Source organism: Cynocephalus volans, chromosome X, assembly GCF_027409185.1.
Source record: "Cynocephalus volans isolate mCynVol1 chromosome X, mCynVol1.pri, whole genome shotgun sequence".
In the NCBI taxonomy this organism is placed as follows: domain Eukaryota; kingdom Metazoa; phylum Chordata; class Mammalia; order Dermoptera; family Cynocephalidae; genus Cynocephalus; species Cynocephalus volans.
The window spans coordinates 81,698,810-81,721,597 of NC_084478.1; the positions used below are offsets into that span (position 1 = coordinate 81,698,810).

Here is a 22,788-nt window from a genome sequence, read left to right on the forward strand (position 1 = left end):
ACGCTCACGCCCGGCAGTTCCGCCCTCTCCACATCCGTGTAGCTTCTTGTGCTCTCTATACTAGACTAGCCGGTAGCTCCTGAGGGGAAGTTCAGCTTTGTGCTTCCCAAGGCTCGTTTCTCAGACTAGTCTCCCTTTGGATGGAAAATACCTTGTGTGAATGCACTTTTAACTCATGGACTTGGTATTCTGGAATTGACCTTTTCAAAATTCAGCATGACTTCTTTTTTTTTAAAATTTTATTTTGTCGATATACATTGTGGCTGATTATTGTTGCCCCTCACCAAAACCTCCCTCCCTCCCCCCTCCCCCCACCGATGTCCCCTCTGTTTGCTTGTCACATCAACTTCAAGTAATTGTGGTTGTTATATCTTCTCCCCCCCACCCGGTTTTTTTTTTTTTTTTTTTTGTGTGTGTGTGTGTGTGTGTGTGTGTTTGTGTGTGAATTATATATTAATTTTTAGCTCTCACCAATAAGTGAGAACATGTGGTATTTCTCTTTCTGTGCCTGACTCGTTTCACTTAATATAATTCTCTAAAGGTCCATCCATGTTGTTGCAAATGGCAGTATTTCATTCGTTTTTATAGCTGAGTAGTATTTCATTGTGTAGATGTACCACATTTTCCGTATCCACTCATCTGATGGTGGACATTTGGGCTGGTTACAACTCTTGGCTATTGTAATGAGTGTTGCGATGAACATTGGGGAACAGGTATACCTTTGACTTGGTGATTTCCATTCCTCTGGGTAGCACAATCCTGTTTTTGTAAGAGTCATTGGAAAGGCCCCAGCATCCAAAGGAGTAAGGTGGGATGGAGGTAGAAGAAAATCCACGCTCAGTCAAGGAATTGCTCCATATAATTAAAGGGATGTGAAAGCTTATAAAACACCTAAAGGCTTAAAAAAAAAAAAAAAAGATGTGAAGCATTTTGCACATTAACCATTTCGCACATTCAGAAACAGGGTAGGCCGTGCTTTAGTGAGGCCGCCTTCTCTTTGCTCTTAGCGCAAGAGGGACATGCATCACAGATATCCAATAGACAGTGAGGTGGAGCTGTCTGGCCTGGGTCCGATAGAGCGACTGGGAGGCTGGAGTCCTCTTTCTTCAGCAGAAGCTATAGACAGTAAAGAAGAGGCCAGAGCCAGGTCACATCCATGTCCCCTCCTGGCTGTCCCCTCTTTTTTTGTCCTACCCAACTGAAGATTTGTCACCTGGACTATTGCACAGACCTCTTCCTCACTGATTTCCTCATCACCCCTCTCGCCTTCCCCAGTCCCTCCATCACAGCCACCACGTCTCTTTCCTCAAGGCTGGGGTCTCTGAATATGCTCCTCCCTCGCTCAGAAGCGTTGCCTGGCTCCTCGTCACCCACAGCTGCTGGTCCGTGATTGGTAGACTCTCCAGCCCCATTTCCCTCTGTTCCATTAGTTCCTCCAGGGTTGCCTCTTCACTCACACACCATGCCCCATCCACCATTTTGGTCTTGGAATACCAAGCCTTCCCTCTCAGCCTTCCCAGGAGTTTATCTTCCCTCAGGGCTCCTCCAGCCCTTCCTCTCTGGGCACACCATTGAGATTTAGCCACAAAACACAGGCGGTACAAGCATCCAGGCTCCACATCTAGGCTGGAAGTTTCTTGAAGGCAGGGACCAGACCTCCTTCCAGACTAGGCCCTTATCACCTCTGTATGTCCTCCCCAGGCCACAGAAGACTTCAGGGGTCTCGATAGAGAGCCTTGGGCGGAGAGTCGGGAGACCTGGTTCTTCCACCTAACATGTGTGCTGCATGCCCTAGGGCAAGTCCCTGCCACTCTCAGGGCCTCAGTTTCCTTGTTTCTCGACTAAAGGGCGCTCAACCTCTGCACAAAGGGCACTGGACAAGGGCACAAAGTTCGATAAACTAAAGATTCACTGAGCAGTTCTCAATGACCATCTCAGGAGTTAGACTGAGGAGCTTGGGTAGCTGGCTCCAAGGAGGTTCAGTCCACCGACCCTGATTTCCCAGTTAGAACCTGCTTACCACAACAACCCCCAATTCCCAACCATCCCCACCCCGTGTCCTCTCAAGGAGCAGGCTACCTGGTGGGTCACAGGCCTGGTGGAGGGAGATGGAGTCAGAAGGGGTCTGAAAAGAGTGTCTCAGACTCAGCAGAGCCTCGACAGCCTCCAGCTTCCGCTGCCACTCTGAGGAGGCAGAAGCCAAAGCCTGGTCAGATGCTGTAGCGGCCTGCAAAGGAAAGGGCTTGAGAGAATGGGGGCTGGGAAACCATACCTCCTTCCAACGCGACAAGTGCCTCTGAAGCCTCCAGTTCTAGAGAGCCCGCACCCCCTCCCAACCCCCGAGGTCTTCTGTTCTTTCCATTCACTAAGTTCGGCCCCTCCCAGGGTTCTGGACCCCACTACTCTTCCAGGACCTGTGGCTGCAGTAGAAGAGAGTCAAGGGTGGCACTGGGCTGCAGGATCAGCGCTGAGCATCTAGAAACAAGGAGAGGAGAGGCCAGGGGATTAAACCCTGTGGCAGACACATAGCACCAGTCAACAGAGAGAGGGGAAGGATTCTGCAATATCTGGATGTGGGAATTCGAATGCCTGCTGAGCCACTGCCGTGGCTTGGGCAAGCCTCTTCTCCTGCTTGGCCTGTTTTCTTTTCCATACCTCTTTTTTCTATATCTTTTGTGAGACACTAATTTCTGCCAGCTTTTTTCCTCCTGGGGCAACAGCGAAGAGTATGGAAAATCACACAGGTGTCCGTGCTTTTACCTGCAAAGCACCTGCAGAGATGTGATTACTGTCCCGGTTCAGGGACTGGTTCTCGCCTCCATACTGTCCAATCCCCATGGGTCTTGACGGACAAGTTTGCCTCATCTCCAGGAAGCCTTCTCTAACGGCCTCTGGGCTTTCCCCTGGTCCTCTGTGGCCGTCGCCATCATGGCCCTACTTTTCAGCAGGACCTTCTATCCCATCTATCTGTTTCATGTGAAATAACAGCCTTCACTAGTTGAAGGCCTACTATGTGTCAGGCCTCAGGCTAGTTCTCTTGTCAATGCTATAGGTGTAGAATATTGTCCCCAGTACACCCATAGGGAAATGGGGGGTTCAAAAACATAAACTCACTTGTCCAAAGCCTCACAAATAGGAAATGGCAAAGCTGGGAGAGCCCTGTCTTGCCCATTAGCCTGAGATGCTGCCTTCTCCTCCTCCTTCTCCTCTTCCTCCTCCTGTCTCCCATAGCATCAAGCACAAGGGTGGGCACACAACAACACAAGACATGACCTTGCTCTACTCACCTGCTGCACAGGACAGGGGACCCGTGGGGCTGCCTAGAAAGAGAAGCCATCGGTTGCTGCTCCAAGGTCACTGGAGTGCAGGGCAGAGACAGAGGTTCTGGGGGCTGGCCGAGGAGCAGAGCCCCTTGGGAGCTCTCCTGCAGGGGCGCAGAGCACAGGTTGGAGTCAGGTACCAGGTCGGCCATGGAGAGAGGAGGTGTGGGAATGTTTGGGGATGAGGATAGGAGCCCAGAATGCCAGAGCTCTGAAGATCTTGAAGACCAGACAGTCTTATCTTTCATTTTGCAACTAGGGAAACTGAGGGCCGGGGAGGAGAAGTGATTTTTTTCCCAAGGTCACATGGCAAGACGGTGGTAGGATTGGAGATGGAACCCACGTCTTTGGGACACAGTGGAAGGGGTCTGGGCAGTGGCTGGGTGGGAGCCTCCCCCACTGGCAACAGACTCTACTTACCTCCTCGGGGGTTGTGTGGGGGTGGGCCTCAGGCTGAGGCACAATGTCCACCTTCCCAGCTGTGAAAGACCAGGGACAGCTTTGGTGAGCCTTTCCCCCTCAGCCCCACCCCACTCTGCCCACCCCCAATCTGAAGTCTCATCTCACCATGGACCTTTTCGACTCCCCGGTCTGTCATTCCCACAAACATTTGGTAAATAATGTTGACGATGTTTTACACTTGGGCGAGCTAAGGTCCAGCGAGTAACTTGCCCAAGGCCACATAGCAATTCAGTGATAGAACTGGTGAGAGAATTACTCCTGCTTCCTCCACCCAAACTCAGGCTCCCTCCCTGGCCAGAGATACTCACTGAGGACTCCTTTGATGACCAAATTCTTGACAGGGATGTGAGCTCTGGCAGGGGCTGCCACACTCCTTTTCAGTCTTCGAGCCAGGTGCGCTGGCTCTGCCAGCGCTGCCCTCTGCTCCTCCTTCAAGGCACTCACAGCAGGCAAGACCCGACGGTGTTCCCTAAAGTGAGGGATTACAGGTCTAAGGTTAGTCACATTTAGAGGAGGCCTGACCCTTCTCCTTGCCAGACAGCATACTCACCAGAAGAGGGCACAATTGTGACACTTGCAGGCCCGGAAGATGCAGAAACGCTTGTGGCCTCTGATTTGGGTAGAGATGTCACGCTTCTGGCAGTGGTCATGGCGGCCTATAGCTCTTCTGGGGACAAGTTCAGCCCCCCATGGGGCTCCGATCTCACACCCTGTGGTGCATTCCAAGTTGGAGGAGCAGCAGGGCACAGCAGGTGTTTCTTGGGGATCCATGGTTCTAGGGTCAGTAGTGGAGGTCAGAATGGCCACGTGATGCCCTCCCTCCAACGTACTTCCTTCGCCCTTGGAAAGTCCTATGTGAAGTGGCTCGATTCTTCTTCTCCATCCCTCTCACCACTGGAATCAGATTGCCTCCTCCCTTGTTCTCCCATGGCTTTCTCTAACCTTCACCCCAACCTCCTTACTCACATAGCCTCCTTCCCAGGAAGCCCCACTCATACATAGCCTCCCCACCAAGAAACTCTTAGCATGGGCCGCATACACATTCAAGCCGATCGCTCTTCTCCTTGCTTGCCTTCACTCCGCCATAGATTTCATTTTCAGCATGCACATGTACTCCCGTGCCCCCTTCAACAGTTACTCCACCCTCTTCTTGCGTATCATCGTGTATTCTGCCAAACCCAACTATTATTTCTGGCATCCACATCAACAATAGTCTTCCTAACCTCCTGCCTTCATTCACTCGCCACACAGGATTTTATGCTCCCTACACTCAACTCTATTAGTTTCACGTTTGCCCTGTGTTCAGTTTTCCCCTCACACTCCATTCTGACTTTTCTTGCACCCCACTGCAATCTTAATTATTCCCTTGCTCCCCCTTTAAGCTGAATACCCTCTTCCACCCCATGAAACCATAATGTTCTCCTGGATCCCCAGCCCTCTTTCAATTATTGTTTTCATTCAGCCCTTCATTCATTCCCTCCATTCTTTACTCAACAGATATTTGTTGAGCCCTCTGCGAAGTGCCAGGCCTTAATCTAGCCAATCGGCAACTCCTCATCAAACTAATTTTTCTCTTGGGCCGACGCACCCTCTCTGCTTTCATGCAAACCCATGCACTCCCTCTGCAGCCTCCCAACAATCTCCCATACTCTTCTCCACACTTCAACGATTGTGCTTGAGCACACACCATCACCACACTCCGCCCCACCCCCCACACCCCATTCCACCCCACCGTCCTGGAGTGTACCATCTCCTCAGGAAGCCCGATCACTCACTGTCTCCCCCACCTCCGAATAAAAGGCAGGGGCATGAGCCCTGTCCCAGGGGCAGGGGCGAAGGGTTCTCCCAAAAGGGGTGTGGGGAAGTGTAGGGGCTGAGTGGGATGTCATGGCGGGTGGGGATACCCCGCTGAGGTGGAGGAGAGGGGAAGGGGCTGGGGATTCGGAGCAGGAGGGAGGGAGGAAAGAAGAGGCATGGAGAACAAGGGTGGTATTCCTGACGAAAACCTGTGTCAAAAGCCTTACCTAAGCCTACAGCAGGTCGGAATCGATCAGCTGGGACAAGAGGCCTGAGGGAAAACCCGGCTTCTGCTACCTTTCCCGCCCTTCCTACAAGGCCAATGAGCTTCCAGCGCTGCCTTCCACCTCCCCCTTCCCCCCTCCCACCTCTGCGGCCGGTGACAAATGAGCTTCGAGATCCACTGACGCTCACGCCCGGCAGTTCCGCCCTCTCCACATCCGTGTAGCTTCTTGTGCTCTCTATACTAGACTAGCCGGTAGCTCCTGAGGGGAAGTTCAGCTTTGTGCTTCCCAAGGCTCGTTTCTCAGACTAGTCTCCCTTTGGATGGAAAATACCTTGTGTGAATGCACTTTTAACTCATGGACTTGGTATTCTGGAATTGACCTTTTCAAAATTCAGCATGACTTCTTTTTTTTTAAAATTTTATTTTGTCGATATACATTGTGGCTGATTATTGTTGCCCCTCACCAAAACCTCCCTCCCTCCCCCCTCCCCCCACCGATGTCCCCTCTGTTTGCTTGTCACATCAACTTCAAGTAATTGTGGTTGTTATATCTTCTCCCCCCCACCCGGTTTTTTTTTTTTTTTTTTTTTTGTGTGTGTGTGTGTGTGTGTGTTTGTGTGTGAATTATATATTAATTTTTAGCTCTCACCAATAAGTGAGAACATGTGGTATTTCTCTTTCTGTGCCTGACTCGTTTCACTTAATATAATTCTCTAAAGGTCCATCCATGTTGTTGCAAATGGCAGTATTTCATTCGTTTTTATAGCTGAGTAGTATTTCATTGTGTAGATGTACCACATTTTCCGTATCCACTCATCTGATGGTGGACATTTGGGCTGGTTACAACTCTTGGCTATTGTAATGAGTGTTGCGATGAACATTGGGGAACAGGTATACCTTTGACTTGGTGATTTCCATTCCTCTGGGTAGCACAATCCTGTTTTTGTAAGAGTCATTGGAAAGGCCCCAGCATCCAAAGGAGTAAGGTGGGATGGAGGTACAAGAAAATCCACGCTCAGTCAAGGAATTGCTCCATATAATTAAAGGGATGTGAAAGCTTATAAAACACCTAAAGGCTTAAAAAAAAAAAGAAAAAAGATGTGAAGCATTTTGCACATTAACCATTTCGCACATTCAGAAACAGGGTAGGCCGTGCTTTAGTGAGGCCTCCTTCTCTTGGCTCCTAGCGCAAGAGGGACATGCATCACAGATATCCAATAGACAGTGAGGTGGAGCTGTCTGGCCTGGGTCCGATAGAGCGACTGGGAGGCTGGAGTCCTCTTTCTTCAGCAGAAGCTATAGACAGAAAAGAAGAGGCCAGAGCCAGGTCACATCCATATCCCCTCCTGGCTGTCCCCTCTTTTTTTGTCCTACCCAACTGAAGATTTGTCACCTGGACTACTGCACAGACCTCTTCCTCTCTGATTTCCTCATCACCCCTCTCGCCTTCCCCAGTCCCTCCATCACAGCCACCACGTCTCTTTCCTCAAGGCTGGGGTCTCTGAATATGCTCCTCCCTCGCTCAGAAGCGTTGCCTGGCTCCTCGTCACCCACAGCTGCTGGTCCGTGATTGGTAGACTCTCCAGCCCCATTTCCCTCTGTTCCATTAGTTCCTCCAGGGTTGCCTCTTCACTCACACACCATGCCCCATCCACCATTTTGGTCTTGGAATACCAAGCCTTCCCTCTCAGCCTTCCCAGGAGTTTATCTTCCCTCAGGGCTCCTCCAGCCCTTCCTCTCTGGGCACACCATTGAGATTTAGCCACAAAACACAGGCGGTACAGGCATCCAGGCTCCACATCTAGGCTGGAAGTTTCTTGAAGGCAGGGACCAGACCTCCTTCCAGACTAGGCCCTTATCACCTCTGTATGTCCTCCCCAGGCCACAGAAGACTTCAGGGGTCTCGATAGAGAGCCTTGGGCGGAGAGTCGGGAGACCTGGTTCTTCCACCTAACATGTGTGCTGCATGCCCTAGGGCAAGTCCCTGCCACTCTCAGGGCCTCAGTTTCCTTGTTTCTCGACTAAAGGGCGCTCAACCTCTGCACGAAGGGCACTGGACAAGGGCACAAAGTTCGATAAACTAAAGATTCACTGAGCAGTTCTCAACGACCATCTCAGGAGTTAGACTGAGGAGCTTGGGTAGCTGGCTCCAAGGAGGTTCAGTCCACCGACCCTGATTTCCCAGTTAGAACCTGCTTACCACAACAACCCCCAATTCCCAACCATCCCCACCCCGTGTCCTCTCAAGGAGCAGGCTACCTGGTGGGTCACAGGCCTGGTGGAGGGAGATGGAGTCAGAAGGGGTCTGAAAAGAGTGTCTCAGACTCAGCAGAGCCTCGACAGCCTCCAGCTTCCGCTGCCACTCTGAGGAGGCAGAAGCCAAAGCCTGGTCAGATGCTGTAGCGGCCTGCAAAGGAAAGGGCTTGAGAGAATGGGGGCTGGGAAACCATACCTCCTTCCAACGCGACAAGTGCCTCTGAAGCCTCCAGTTCTAGAGAGCCCGCACCCCCTCCCAACCCCCGAGGTCTTCTGTTCTTTCCATTCACTAAGTTCGGCCCCTCCCAGGGTTCTGGACCCCACTACTCTTCCAGGACCTGTGGCTGCAGTAGAAGAGAGTCAAGGGTGGCACTGGGCTGCAGGATCAGCGCTGAGCATCTAGAAACAAGGAGAGGAGAGGCCAGGGGATTAAACCCTGTGGCAGACACATAGCACCAGTCAACAGAGAGAGGGGAAGGATTCTGCAATATCTGGATGTGGGAATCCGAATGCCTGCTGAGCCACTGCCGTGGCTTGGGCAAGCCTCTTCTCCTGCTTGGCCTGTTTTCTTTTCCATACCTCTTTTTTCTATATCTTTTGTGAGACACTAATTTCTGCCAGCTTTTTTCCTCCTGGGGCAACAGCGAAGAGTATGGAAAATCACACAGGTGTCCGTGCTTTTACCTGCAAAGCACCTGCAGAGATGTGATTACTGTCCCGGTTCAGGGACTGGTTCTCGCCTCCATACTGTCCAATCCCCATGGGTCTTGACGGACAAGTTTGCCTCATCTCCAGGAAGCCTTCTCTAACGGCCTCTGGGCTTTCCCCTGGTCCTCTGTGGCCGTCGCCATCATGGCCCTACTTTTCAGCAGGACCTTCTATCCCATCTATCTGTTTCATGTGAAATAACAGCCTTCACTAGTTGAAGGCCTACTATGTGTCAGGCCTCAGGCTAGTTCTCTTGTCAATGCTATAGGTGTAGAATATTGTCCCCAGTACACCCATAGGGAAATGGGGGGTTCAAAAACATAAACTCACTTGTCCAAAGCCTCACAAGTAGGAAATGGCAAAGCTGGGAGAGCCCTGTCTTGCCCATTAGCCTGAGATGCTGCCTTCTCCTCCTCCTTCTCCTCTTCCTCCTCCTGTCTCCCATAGCATCAAGCACAAGGGTGGGCACACAACAACACAAGACATGACCTTGCTCTACTCACCTGCTGCACAGGACAGGGGACCCGTGGGGCTGCCTAGAAAGAGAAGCCATCGGTTGCTGCTCCAAGGTCACTGGAGTGCAGGGCAGAGACAGAGGTTCTGCGGGCTGGCCGAGGAGCAGAGCCCCTTGGGAGCTCTCCTGCAGGGGCGCAGAGCACAGGTTGGAGTCAGGTACCAGGTCGGCCATGGAGAGAGGAGGTGTGGGCATGTTTGGGGATGAGGATAGGAGCCCAGAATGCCAGAGCTCTGAAGATCTTGAAGACCAGACAGTCTTATCTTTCATTTTGCAACTAGGGAAACTGAGGGCCGGGGAGGAGAAGTGATTTTTTTCCCAAGGTCACATGGCAAGACGGTGGTAGGATTGGAGATGGAACCCACGTCTTTGGGACACAGTGGAAGGGGTCTGGGCAGTGGCTGGGTGGGAGCCTCCCCCACTGGCAACAGACTCTACTTACCTCCTCGGGGGTTGTGTGGGGGTGGGCCTCAGGCTGAGGCACAATGTCCACCTTCCCAGCTGTGAAAGACCAGGGACAGCTTTGGTGAGCCTTTCCCCCTCAGCCCCACCCCACTCTGCCCACCCCCAATCTGAAGTCTCATCTCACCACGGACCTTTTCGACTCCCCGGTCTGTCATTCCCACAAACATTTGGTAAATAATGTTGACGATGTTTTACACTTGGGCGAGCTAAGGTCCAGCGAGTAACTTGCCCAAGGCCACATAGCAATTCAGTGATAGAACTGGTGAGAGAATTACTCCTGCTTCCTCCACCCAAACTCAGGCTCCCTCCCTGGCCAGAGATACTCACTGAGGACTCCTTTGATGACCAAATTCTTGACAGGGATGTGAGCTCTGGCAGGGGCTGCCACACTCCTTTTCAGTCTTCGAGCCAGGTGCGCTGGCTCTGCCAGCGCTGCCCTCTGCTCCTCCTTCAAGGCACTCACAGCAGGCAAGACCCGACGGTGTTCCCTAAAGTGAGGGATTACAGGTCTAAGGTTAGTCACATTTAGAGGAGGCCTGACCCTTCTCCTTGCCAGACAGCATACTCACCAGAAGAGGGCACAATTGTGACACTTGCAGGCCCGGAAGATGCAGAAACGCTTGTGGCCTCTGATTTGGGTAGAGATGTCACGCTTCTGGCAGTGGTCATGGCGGCCTATAGCTCTTCTGGGGACAAGTTCAGCCCCCCATGGGGCTCCGATCTCACACCCTGTGGTGCATTCCAAGTTGGAGGAGCAGCAGGGCACAGCAGGTGTTTCTTGGGGATCCATGGTTCTAGGGTCAGTAGTGGAGGTCAGAATGGCCACGTGATGCCCTCCCTCCAACGTACTTCCTTCGCCCTTGGAAAGTCCTATGTGAAGTGGCTCGATTCTTCTTCTCCATCCCTCTCACCACTGGAATCAGATTGCCTCCTCCCTTGTTCTCCCATGGCTTTCTCTAACCTTCACCCCAACCTCCTTACTCACATAGCCTCCTTCCCAGGAAGCCCCACTCATACATAGCCTCCCCACCAAGAAACTCTTAGCATGGGCCGCATACACATTCAAGCCGATCGCTCTTCTCCTTGCTTGCCTTCACTCCGCCATAGATTTCATTTTCAGCATGCACATGTACTCCCGTGCCCCCTTCAACAGTTACTCCACCCTCTTCTTGCGTATCATCGTGTATTCTGCCAAACCCAACTATTATTTCTGGCATCCACATCAACAATAGTCTTCCTAACCTCCTGCCTTCATTCACTCGCCACACAGGATTTTATGCTCCCTACACTCAACTCTATTAGTTTCACGTTTGCCCTGTGTTCAGTTTTCCCCTCACACTCCATTCTGACTTTTCTTGCACCCCACTGCAATCTTAATTATTCCCTTGCTCCCCCTTTAAGCTGAATACCCTCTTCCACCCCATGAAACCATAATGTTCTCCTGGATCCCCAGCCCTCTTTCAATTATTGTTTTCATTCAGCCCTTCATTCATTCCCTCCATTCTTTACTCAACAGATATTTGTTGAGCCCTCTGCGAAGTGCCAGGCCTTAATCTAGCCAATCGGCAACTCCTCATCAAACTAACTTTTCTCTTGGGCCGACGCACCCTCTCTGCTTTCATGCAAACCCATGCACTCCCTCTGCAGCCTCCCAACAATCTCCCATACTCTTCTCCACACTTCAACGATTGTGCTTGAGCACACACCATCACCACACTCCGCCCCACCCCCCACACCCCATTCCACCCCACCGTCCTGGAGTGTACCATCTCCTCAGGAAGCCCGATCACTCACTGTCTCCCCCACCTCCGAATAAAAGGCAGGGGCATGAGCCCTGTCCCAGGGGCAGGGGCGAAGGGTTCTCCCAAAAGGGGTGTGGGGAAGTGTAGGGGCTGAGTGGGATGTCATGGCGGGTGGGGATACCCCGCTGAGGTGGAGGAGAGGGGAAGGGGCTGGGGATTCGGAGCAGGAGGGAGGGAGGAAAGAAGAGGCATGGAGAACAAGGGTGGTATTCCTGACGAAAACCTGTGTCAAAAGCCTTACCTAAGCCTACAGCAGGTCGGAATCGATCAGCTGGGACAAGAGGCCTGAGGGAAAACCCGGCTTCTGCTACCTTTCCCGCCCTTCCTACAAGGCCAATGAGCTTCCAGCGCTGCCTTCCACCTCCCCCTTCCCCCCTCCCACCTCTGCGGCCGGTGACAAATGAGCTTCGAGATCCACTGACGCTCACGCCCGGCAGTTCCGCCCTCTCCACATCCGTGTAGCTTCTTGTGCTCTCTATACTAGACTAGCCGGTAGCTCCTGAGGGGAAGTTCAGCTTTGTGCTTCCCAAGGCTCGTTTCTCAGACTAGTCTCCCTTTGGATGGAAAATACCTTGTGTGAATGCACTTTTAACTCATGGACTTGGTATTCTGGAATTGACCTTTTCAAAATTCAGCATGACTTCTTTTTTTTTAAAATTTTATTTTGTCGATATACATTGTGGCTGATTATTGTTGCCCCTCACCAAAACCTCCCTCCCTCCCCCCTCCCCCCACCGATGTCCCCTCTGTTTGCTTGTCACATCAACTTCAAGTAATTGTGGTTGTTATATCTTCTCCCCCCCACCCGGTTTTTTTTTTTTTTTTTTTTTTTTGTGTGTGTGTGTGTGTGTGTTTGTGTGTGAATTATATATTAATTTTTAGCTCTCACCAATAAGTGAGAACATGTGGTATTTCTCTTTCTGTGCCTGACTCGTTTCACTTAATATAATTCTCTAAAGGTCCATCCATGTTGTTGCAAATGGCAGTATTTCATTCGTTTTTATAGCTGAGTAGTATTTCATTGTGTAGATGTACCACATTTTCCGTATCCACTCATCTGATGGTGGACATTTGGGCTGGTTACAACTCTTGGCTATTGTAATGAGTGTTGCGATGAACATTGGGGAACAGGTATACCTTTGACTTGGTGATTTCCATTCCTCTGGGTAGCACAATCCTGTTTTTGTAAGAGTCATTGGAAAGGCCCCAGCATCCAAAGGAGTAAGGTGGGATGGAGGTACAAGAAAATCCACGCTCAGTCAAGGAATTGCTCCATATAATTAAAGGGATGTGAAAGCTTATAAAACACCTAAAGGCTTAAAAAAAAAAAGAAAAAAGATGTGAAGCATTTTGCACATTAACCATTTCGCACATTCAGAAACAGGGTAGGCCGTGCTTTAGTGAGGCCTCCTTCTCTTGGCTCCTAGCGCAAGAGGGACATGCATCACAGATATCCAATAGACAGTGAGGTGGAGCTGTCTGGCCTGGGTCCGATAGAGCGACTGGGAGGCTGGAGTCCTCTTTCTTCAGCAGAAGCTATAGACAGAAAAGAAGAGGCCAGAGCCAGGTCACATCCATATCCCCTCCTGGCTGTCCCCTCTTTTTTTGTCCTACCCAACTGAAGATTTGTCACCTGGACTACTGCACAGACCTCTTCCTCTCTGATTTCCTCATCACCCCTCTCGCCTTCCCCAGTCCCTCCATCACAGCCACCACGTCTCTTTCCTCAAGGCTGGGGTCTCTGAATATGCTCCTCCCTCGCTCAGAAGCGTTGCCTGGCTCCTCGTCACCCACAGCTGCTGGTCCGTGATTGGTAGACTCTCCAGCCCCATTTCCCTCTGTTCCATTAGTTCCTCCAGGGTTGCCTCTTCACTCACACACCATGCCCCATCCACCATTTTGGTCTTGGAATACCAAGCCTTCCCTCTCAGCCTTCCCAGGAGTTTATCTTCCCTCAGGGCTCCTCCAGCCCTTCCTCTCTGGGCACACCATTGAGATTTAGCCACAAAACACAGGCGGTACAGGCATCCAGGCTCCACATCTAGGCTGGAAGTTTCTTGAAGGCAGGGACCAGACCTCCTTCCAGACTAGGCCCTTATCACCTCTGTATGTCCTCCCCAGGCCACAGAAGACTTCAGGGGTCTCGATAGAGAGCCTTGGGCGGAGAGTCGGGAGACCTGGTTCTTCCACCTAACATGTGTGCTGCATGCCCTAGGGCAAGTCCCTGCCACTCTCAGGGCCTCAGTTTCCTTGTTTCTCGACTAAAGGGCGCTCAACCTCTGCACGAAGGGCACTGGACAAGGGCACAAAGTTCGATAAACTAAAGATTCACTGAGCAGTTCTCAACGACCATCTCAGGAGTTAGACTGAGGAGCTTGGGTAGCTGGCTCCAAGGAGGTTCAGTCCACCGACCCTGATTTCCCAGTTAGAACCTGCTTACCACAACAACCCCCAATTCCCAACCATCCCCACCCCGTGTCCTCTCAAGGAGCAGGCTACCTGGTGGGTCACAGGCCTGGTGGAGGGAGATGGAGTCAGAAGGGGTCTGAAAAGAGTGTCTCAGACTCAGCAGAGCCTCGACAGCCTCCAGCTTCCGCTGCCACTCTGAGGAGGCAGAAGCCAAAGCCTGGTCAGATGCTGTAGCGGCCTGCAAAGGAAAGGGCTTGAGAGAATGGGGGCTGGGAAACCATACCTCCTTCCAACGCGACAAGTGCCTCTGAAGCCTCCAGTTCTAGAGAGCCCGCACCCCCTCCCAACCCCCGAGGTCTTCTGTTCTTTCCATTCACTAAGTTCGGCCCCTCCCAGGGTTCTGGACCCCACTACTCTTCCAGGACCTGTGGCTGCAGTAGAAGAGAGTCAAGGGTGGCACTGGGCTGCAGGATCAGCGCTGAGCATCTAGAAACAAGGAGAGGAGAGGCCAGGGGATTAAACCCTGTGGCAGACACATAGCACCAGTCAACAGAGAGAGGGGAAGGATTCTGCAATATCTGGATGTGGGAATCCGAATGCCTGCTGAGCCACTGCCGTGGCTTGGGCAAGCCTCTTCTCCTGCTTGGCCTGTTTTCTTTTCCATACCTCTTTTTTCTATATCTTTTGTGAGACACTAATTTCTGCCAGCTTTTTTCCTCCTGGGGCAACAGCGAAGAGTATGGAAAATCACACAGGTGTCCGTGCTTTTACCTGCAAAGCACCTGCAGAGATGTGATTACTGTCCCGGTTCAGGGACTGGTTCTCGCCTCCATACTGTCCAATCCCCATGGGTCTTGACGGACAAGTTTGCCTCATCTCCAGGAAGCCTTCTCTAACGGCCTCTGGGCTTTCCCCTGGTCCTCTGTGGCCGTCGCCATCATGGCCCTACTTTTCAGCAGGACCTTCTATCCCATCTATCTGTTTCATGTGAAATAACAGCCTTCACTAGTTGAAGGCCTACTATGTGTCAGGCCTCAGGCTAGTTCTCTTGTCAATGCTATAGGTGTAGAATATTGTCCCCAGTACACCCATAGGGAAATGGGGGGTTCAAAAACATAAACTCACTTGTCCAAAGCCTCACAAGTAGGAAATGGCAAAGCTGGGAGAGCCCTGTCTTGCCCATTAGCCTGAGATGCTGCCTTCTCCTCCTCCTTCTCCTCTTCCTCCTCCTGTCTCCCATAGCATCAAGCACAAGGGTGGGCACACAACAACACAAGACATGACCTTGCTCTACTCACCTGCTGCACAGGACAGGGGACCCGTGGGGCTGCCTAGAAAGAGAAGCCATCGGTTGCTGCTCCAAGGTCACTGGAGTGCAGGGCAGAGACAGAGGTTCTGGGGGCTGGCCGAGGAGCAGAGCCCCTTGGGAGCTCTCCTGCAGGGGCGCAGAGCACAGGTTGGAGTCAGGTACCAGGTCGGCCATGGAGAGAGGAGGTGTGGGCATGTTTGGGGATGAGGATAGGAGCCCAGAATGCCAGAGCTCTGAAGATCTTGAAGACCAGACAGTCTTATCTTTCATTTTGCAACTAGGGAAACTGAGGGCCGGGGAGGAGAAGTGATTTTTTTTCCCAAGGTCACATGGCAAGACGGTGGTAGGATTGGAGATGGAACCCACGTCTTTGGGACACAGTGGAAGGGGTCTGGGCAGTGGCTGGGTGGGAGCCTCCCCCACTGGCAACAGACTCTACTTACCTCCTCGGGGGTTGTGTGGGGGTGGGCCTCAGGCTGAGGCACAATGTCCACCTTCCCAGCTGTGAAAGACCAGGGACAGCTTTGGTGAGCCTTTCCCCCTCAGCCCCACCCCACTCTGCCCACCCCCAATCTGAAGTCTCATCTCACCATGGACCTTTTCGACTCCCCGGTCTGTCATTCCCACAAACATTTGGTAAATAATGTTGACGATGTTTTACACTTGGGCGAGCTAAGGTCCAGCGAGTAACTTGCCCAAGGCCACATAGCAATTCAGTGATAGAACTGGTGACAGAATTACTCCTGCTTCCTCCACCCAAACTCAGGCTCCCTCCCTGGCCAGAGATACTCACTGAGGACTCCTTTGATGACCAAATTCTTGACAGGGATGTGAGCTCTGGCAGGGGCTGCCACACTCCTTTTCAGTCTTCGAGCCAGGTGCGCTGGCTCTGCCAGCGCTGCCCTCTGCTCCTCCTTCAAGGCACTCACAGCAGGCAAGACCCGACGGTGTTCCCTAAAGTGAGGGATTACAGGTCTAAGGTTAGTCACATTTAGAGGAGGCCTGACCCTTCTCCTTGCCAGACAGCATACTCACCAGAAGAGGGCACAATTGTGACACTTGCAGGCCCGGAAGATGCAGAAACGCTTGTGGCCTCTGATTTGGGTAGAGATGTCACGCTTCTGGCAGTGGTCATGGCGGCCTATAGCTCTTCTGGGGACAAGTTCAGCCCCCCATGGGGCTCCGATCTCACACCCTGTGGTGCATTCCAAGTTGGAGTAGCAGCAGGGCACAGCAGGTGTTTCTTGGGGATCCATGGTTCTAGGGTCAGTAGTGGAGGTCAGAATGGCCACGTGATGCCCTCCCTCCAACGTACTTCCTTCGCCCTTGGAAAGTCCTATGTGAAGTGGCTCGATTCTTCTTCTCCATCCCTCTCACCACTGGAATCAGATTGCCTCCTCCCTTGTTCTCCCATGGCTTTCTCTAACCTTCACCCCAACCTCCTTACTCACATAGCCTCCTTCCCAGGAAGCCCCACTCATACATAGCCTCCCCACCAAGAAACTCTTAGCATGGGCCGCATACACATTCAAGCCGATCGCTCTTCTCCTTGCTTGCCTTCACTCCGCCATAGATTTCATTTTCAGCATGCACATGTACTCCCGTGCCCCCTTCAACAGTTACTCCACCCTCTTCTTGCGTATCATCGTGTATTCTGCCAAACCCAACTATTATTTCTGGCATCCACATCAACAATAGTCTTCCTAACCTCCTGCCTTCATTCACTCGCCACACAGGATTTTATGCTCCCTACACTCAACTCTATTAGTTTCACGTTTGCCCTGTGTTCAGTTTTCCCCTCACACTCCATTCTGACTTTTCTTGCACCCCACTGCAATCTTAATTATTCCCTTGCTCCCCCTTTAAGCTGAATACCCTCTTCCACCCCATGAAACCATAATGTTCTCCTGGATCCCCAGCCCTCTTTCAATTATTGTTTTCATTCAGCCCTTCATTCATTCCCTCCATTCTTTACTCAACAGATATTTGTTGAGCCCTCTGCGAAGTGCCAGGCCTTAATCTAGCCAATCGGCAACTCCTCATCAAACTAATTTTTCTCTTGGGCCGACGCACCCTCTCTGCTTTCATGCAAACCCATGCACTCCCTCTGCAGCCTCCCAACAATCTCCCATACTCTTCTCCACACTTCAACGATTGTGCTTGAGCACACACCATCACCACACTCCGCCCCACCCCCCACACCCCATTCCACCCCACCGTCCTGGAGTGTACCATCTCCTCAGGAAGCCCGATCACTCACTGTCTCCCCCACCTCCGAATAAAAGGCAGGGGCATGAGCCCTGTCCCAGGGGCAGGGGCGAAGGGTTCTCCCAAAAGGGGTGTGGGGAAGTGTAGGGGCTGAGTGGGATGTCATGGCGGGTGGGGATACCCCGCTGAGGTGGAGGAGAGGGGAAGGGGCTGGGGATTCGGAGCAGGAGGGAGGGAGGAAAGAAGAGGCATGGAGAACAAGGGTGGTATTCCTGACGAAAACCTGTGTCAAAAGCCTTACCTAAGCCTACAGCAGGTCGGAATCGATCAGCTGGGACAAGAGGCCTGAGGGAAAACCCGGCTTCTGCTACATTTCCCGCCCTTCCTACAAGGCCAATGAGCTTCCAGCGCTGCCTTCCACCTCCCCCTTCACCCCTCCCACCTCTGCGGCCGGTGACAAATGAGCTTCGAGATCCACTGACGCTCACGCCCGGCAGTTCCGCCCTCTCCACATCCGTGTAGCTTCTTGTGCTCTCTATACTAGACTAGCCGGTAGCTCCTGAGGGGAAGTTCAGCTTTGTGCTTCCCAAGGCTCGTTTCTCAGACTAGTCTCCCTTTGGATGGAAAATACCTTGTGTGAATGCATTTTTAACTCATGGACTTGGTATTCTGGAATTGACCTTTTCAAAATTCAGCATGACTTCTTTTTTTTTTTTAAATTTTATTTTGTCGATATACATTGTGGCTGATTATTGTTGCCCCTCACCAAAACCTCACTCCCTCCCCCCTCCCCCCACCGATGTACCCTCTGTTTGCTTGTGACATCAACTTCAAGTAATTGTGGTTGTTATATCTTCTCCCCCCCACCCGGTTTTTTTTTTTTTTTTTTTTTTTGTGTGTGTGTGTGTGTGTGTGTGTTTGTGTGTGAATTATATATTAATTTTTAGCTCTCACCAATAAGTGAGAACATGTGGTATTTCTCTTTCTGTGCCTGACTCGTTTCACTTAATATAATTCTCTAAAGGTCCATCCATGTTGTTGCAAATGGCAGTATTTCATTCGTTTTTATAGCTGAGTAGTATTTCATTGTGTAGATGTACCACATTTTCCGTATCCACTCATCTGATGGTGGACATTTGGGCTGGTTACAACTCTTGGCTATTGTAATGAGTGTTGCGATGAACATTGGGGAACAGGTATACCTTTGACTTGGTGATTTCCATTCCTCTGGGTAGCACAATCCTGTTTTTGTAAGAGTCATTGGAAAGGCCCCAGCATCCAAAGGAGTAAGGTGGGATGGAGGTAGAAGAAAATCCACGCTCAGTCAAGGAATTGCTCCATATAATTAAAGGGATGTGAAAGCTTATAAAACACCTAAAGGCTTAAAAAAAAAAAGAAAAAAGATGTGAAGCATTTTGCACATTAACCATTTCGCACATTCAGAAACAGGGTAGGCCGTGCTTTAGTGAGGCCTCCTTCTCTTGGCTCCTAGCGCAAGAGGGACATGCATCACAGATATCCAATAGACAGTGAGGTGGAGCTGTCTGGCCTGGGTCCGATAGAGCGACTGGGAGGCTGGAGTCCTCTTTCTTCAGCAGAAGCTATAGACAGAAAAGAAGAGGCCAGAGCCAGGTCACATCCATGTCCCCTCCTGGCTGTCCCCTCTTTTTTTGTCCTACCCAACTGAAGATTTGTCACCTGGACTACTGCACAGACCTCTTCCTCTCTGATTTCCTCATCACCCCTCTCGCCTTCCCCAGTCCCTCCATCACAGCCACCACGTCTCTTTCCTCAAGGCTGGGGTCTCTGAATATGCTCCTCCCTCGCTCAGAAGCGTTGCCTGGCTCCTCGTCACCCACAGCTGCTGGTCCGTGATTGGTAGACTCTCCAGCCCCATTTCCCTCTGTTCCATTAGTTCCTCCAGGGTTGCCTCTTCACTCACACACCATGCCCCATCCACCATTTTGGTCTTGGAATACCAAGCCTTCCCTCTCAGCCTTCCCAGGAGTTTATCTTCCCTCAGGGCTCCTCCAGCCCTTCCTCTCTGGGCACACCATTGAGATTTAGCCACAAAACACAGGCGGTACAGGCATCCAGGCTCCACATCTAGGCTGGAAGTTTCTTGAAGGCAGGGACCAGACCTCCTTCCAGACTAGGCCCTTATCACCTCTGTATGTCCTCCCCAGGCCACAGAAGACTTCAGGGGTCTCGATAGAGAGCCTTGGGCGGAGAGTCGGGAGACCTGGTTCTTCCACCTAACATGTGTGCTGCATGCCCTAGGGCAAGTCCCTGCCACTCTCAGGGCCTCAGTTTCCTTGTTTCTCGACTAAAGGGCGCTCAACCTCTGCACGAAGGGCACTGGACAAGGGCACAAAGTTCGATAAACTAAAGATTCACTGAGCAGTTCTCAACGACCATCTCAGGAGTTAGACTGAGGAGCTTGGGTAGCTGGCTCCAAGGAGGTTCAGTCCACCGACCCTGATTTCCCAGTTAGAACCTGCTTACCACAACAACCCCCAATTCCCAACCATCCCCACCCCGTGTCCTCTCAAGGAGCAGGCTACCTGGTGGGTCACAGGCCTGGTGGAGGGAGATGGAGTCAGAAGGGGTCTGAAAAGAGTGTCTCAGACTCAGCAGAGCCTCGACAGCCTCCAGCTTCCGCTGCCACTCTGAGGAGGCAGAAGCCAAAGCCTGGTCAGATGCTGTAGCGGCCTGCAAAGGAAAGGGCTTGAGAGAATGGGGGCTGGGAAACCATACCTCCTTCCAACGCGACAAGTGCCTCTGAAGCCTCCAGTTCTAGAGAGCCCGCACCCCCTCCCAACCCCCGAGGTCTTCTGTTCTTTCCATTCACTAAGTTCGGCCCCTCCCAGGGTTCTGGACCCCACTACTCTTCCAGGACCTGTGGCTGCAGTAGAAGAGAGTCAAGGGTGGCACTGGGCTGCAGGATCAGCGCTGAGCATCTAGAAACAAGGAGAGGAGAGGCCAGGGGATTAAACCCTGTGGCAGACACATAGCACCAGTCAACAGAGAGAGGGGAAGGATTCTGCAATATCTGGATGTGGGAATCCGAATGCCTGCTGAGCCACTGCCGTGGCTTGGGCAAGCCTCTTCTCCTGCTTGGCCTGTTTTCTTTTCCATACCTCTTTTTTCTATATCTTTTGTGAGACACTAATTTCTGCCAGCTTTTTTCCTCCTGGGGCAACAGCGAAGAGTATGGAAAATCACACAGGTGTCCGTGCTTTTACCTGCAAAGCACCTGCAGAGATGTGATTACTGTCCCGGTTCAGGGACTGGTTCTCGCCTCCATACTGTCCAATCCCCATGGGTCTTGACGGACAAGTTTGCCTCATCTCCAGGAAGCCTTCTCTAACGGCCTCTGGGCTTTCCCCTGGTCCTCTGTGGCCGTCGCCATCATGGCCCTACTTTTCAGCAGGACCTTCTATCCCATCTATCTGTTTCATGTGAAATAACAGCCTTCACTAGTTGAAGGCCTACTATGTGTCAGGCCTCAGGCTAGTTCTCTTGTCAATGCTATAGGTGTAGAATATTGTCCCCAGTACACCCATAGGGAAATGGGGGGTTCAAAAACATAAACTCACTTGTCCAAAGCCTCACAAGTAGGAAATGGCAAAGCTGGGAGAGCCCTGTCTTGCCCATTAGCCTGAGATGCTGCCTTCTCCTCCTCCTTCTCCTCTTCCTCCTCCTGTCTCCCATAGCATCAAGCACAAGGGTGGGCACACAACAACACAAGACATGACCTTGCTCTACTCACCTGCTGCACAGGACAGGGGACCCGTGGGGCTGCCTAGAAAGAGAAGCCATCGGTTGCTGCTCCAAGGTCACTGGAGTGCAGGGCAGAGACAGAGGTTCTGGGGGCTGGCCGAGGAGCAGAGCCCCTTGGGAGCTCTCCTGCAGGGGCGCAGAGCACAGGTTGGAGTCAGGTACCAGGTCGGCCATGGAGAGAGGAGGTGTGGGCATGTTTGGGGATGAGGATAGGAGCCCAGAATGCCAGAGCTCTGAAGATCTTGAAGACCAGACAGTCTTATCTTTCATTTTGCAACTAGGGAAACTGAGGGCCGGGGAGGAGAAGTGATTTTTTTCCCAAGGTCACATGGCAAGACGGTGGTAGGATTGGAGATGGAACCCACGTCTTTGGGACACAGTGGAAGGGGTCTGGGCAGTGGCTGGGTGGGAGCCTCCCCCACTGGCAACAGACTCTACTTACCTCCTCGGGGGTTGTGTGGGGGTGGGCCTCAGGCTGAGGCACAATGTCCACCTTCCCAGCTGTGAAAGACCAGGGACAGCTTTGGTGAGCCTTTCCCCCTCAGCCCCACCCCACTCTGCCCACCCCCAATCTGAAGTCTCATCTCACCATGGACCTTTTCGACTCCCCGGTCTGTCATTCCCACAAACATTTGGTAAATAATGTTGACGATGTTTTACACTTGGGCGAGCTAAGGTCCAGCGAGTAACTTGCCCAAGGCCACATAGCAATTCAGTGATAGAACTGGTGACAGAATTACTCCTGCTTCCTCCACCCAAACTCAGGCTCCCTCCCTGGCCAGAGATACTCACTGAGGACTCCTTTGATGACCAAATTCTTGACAGGGATGTGAGCTCTGGCAGGGGCTGCCACACTCCTTTTCAGTCTTCGAGCCAGGTGCGCTGGCTCTGCCAGCGCTGCCCTCTGCTCCTCCTTCAAGGCACTCACAGCAGGCAAGACCCGACGGTGTTCCCTAAAGTGAGGGATTACAGGTCTAAGGTTAGTCACATTTAGAGGAGGCCTGACCCTTCTCCTTGCCAGACAGCATACTCACCAGAAGAGGGCACAATTGTGACACTTGCAGGCCCGGAAGATGCAGAAACGCTTGTGGCCTCTGATTTGGGTAGAGATGTCACGCTTCTGGCAGTGGTCATGGCGGCCTATAGCTCTTCTGGGGACAAGTTCAGCCCCCCATGGGGCTCCGATCTCACACCCTGTGGTGCATTCCAAGTTGGAGGAGCAGCAGGGCACAGCAGGTTTTTCTTGGGGATCCATGGTTCTAGGGTCAGTAGTGGAGGTCAGAATGGCCACGTGATGCCCTCCCTCCAACGTACTTCCTTCGCCCTTGGAAAGTCCTATGTGAAGTGGCTCGATTCTTCTTCTCCATCCCTCTCACCACTGGAATCAGATTGCCTCCTCCCTTGTTCTCCCATGGCTTTCTCTAACCTTCACCCCAACCTCCTTACTCACATAGCCTCCTTCCCAGGAAGCCCCACTCATACATAGCCTCCCCACCAAGAAACTCTTAGCATGGGCCGCATACACATTC

The 22,788-nt window shown here is 52.0% G+C and overlaps 4 pseudogenes; all 4 read right to left on the minus strand.

Moving 5' to 3' along the window:
- Positions 1-1,003: 1,003 nt before the first annotated feature.
- LOC134368098 (doublesex- and mab-3-related transcription factor C1-like) lies at positions 1,004-4,553 on the minus strand (annotated as a pseudogene).
- Positions 4,554-6,988: 2,435 nt separating this feature from the next.
- Positions 6,989-10,538, minus strand: LOC134368099 (doublesex- and mab-3-related transcription factor C1-like; annotated as a pseudogene).
- Positions 10,539-12,973: 2,435 nt separating this feature from the next.
- LOC134368100 (doublesex- and mab-3-related transcription factor C1-like) lies at positions 12,974-16,524 on the minus strand (annotated as a pseudogene).
- A 2,440-nt stretch (positions 16,525-18,964) lies between these two features.
- On the minus strand, positions 18,965-22,514 carry LOC134368101 (doublesex- and mab-3-related transcription factor C1-like; annotated as a pseudogene).
- Between the last annotated feature and the right edge of the window lie 274 nt (positions 22,515-22,788).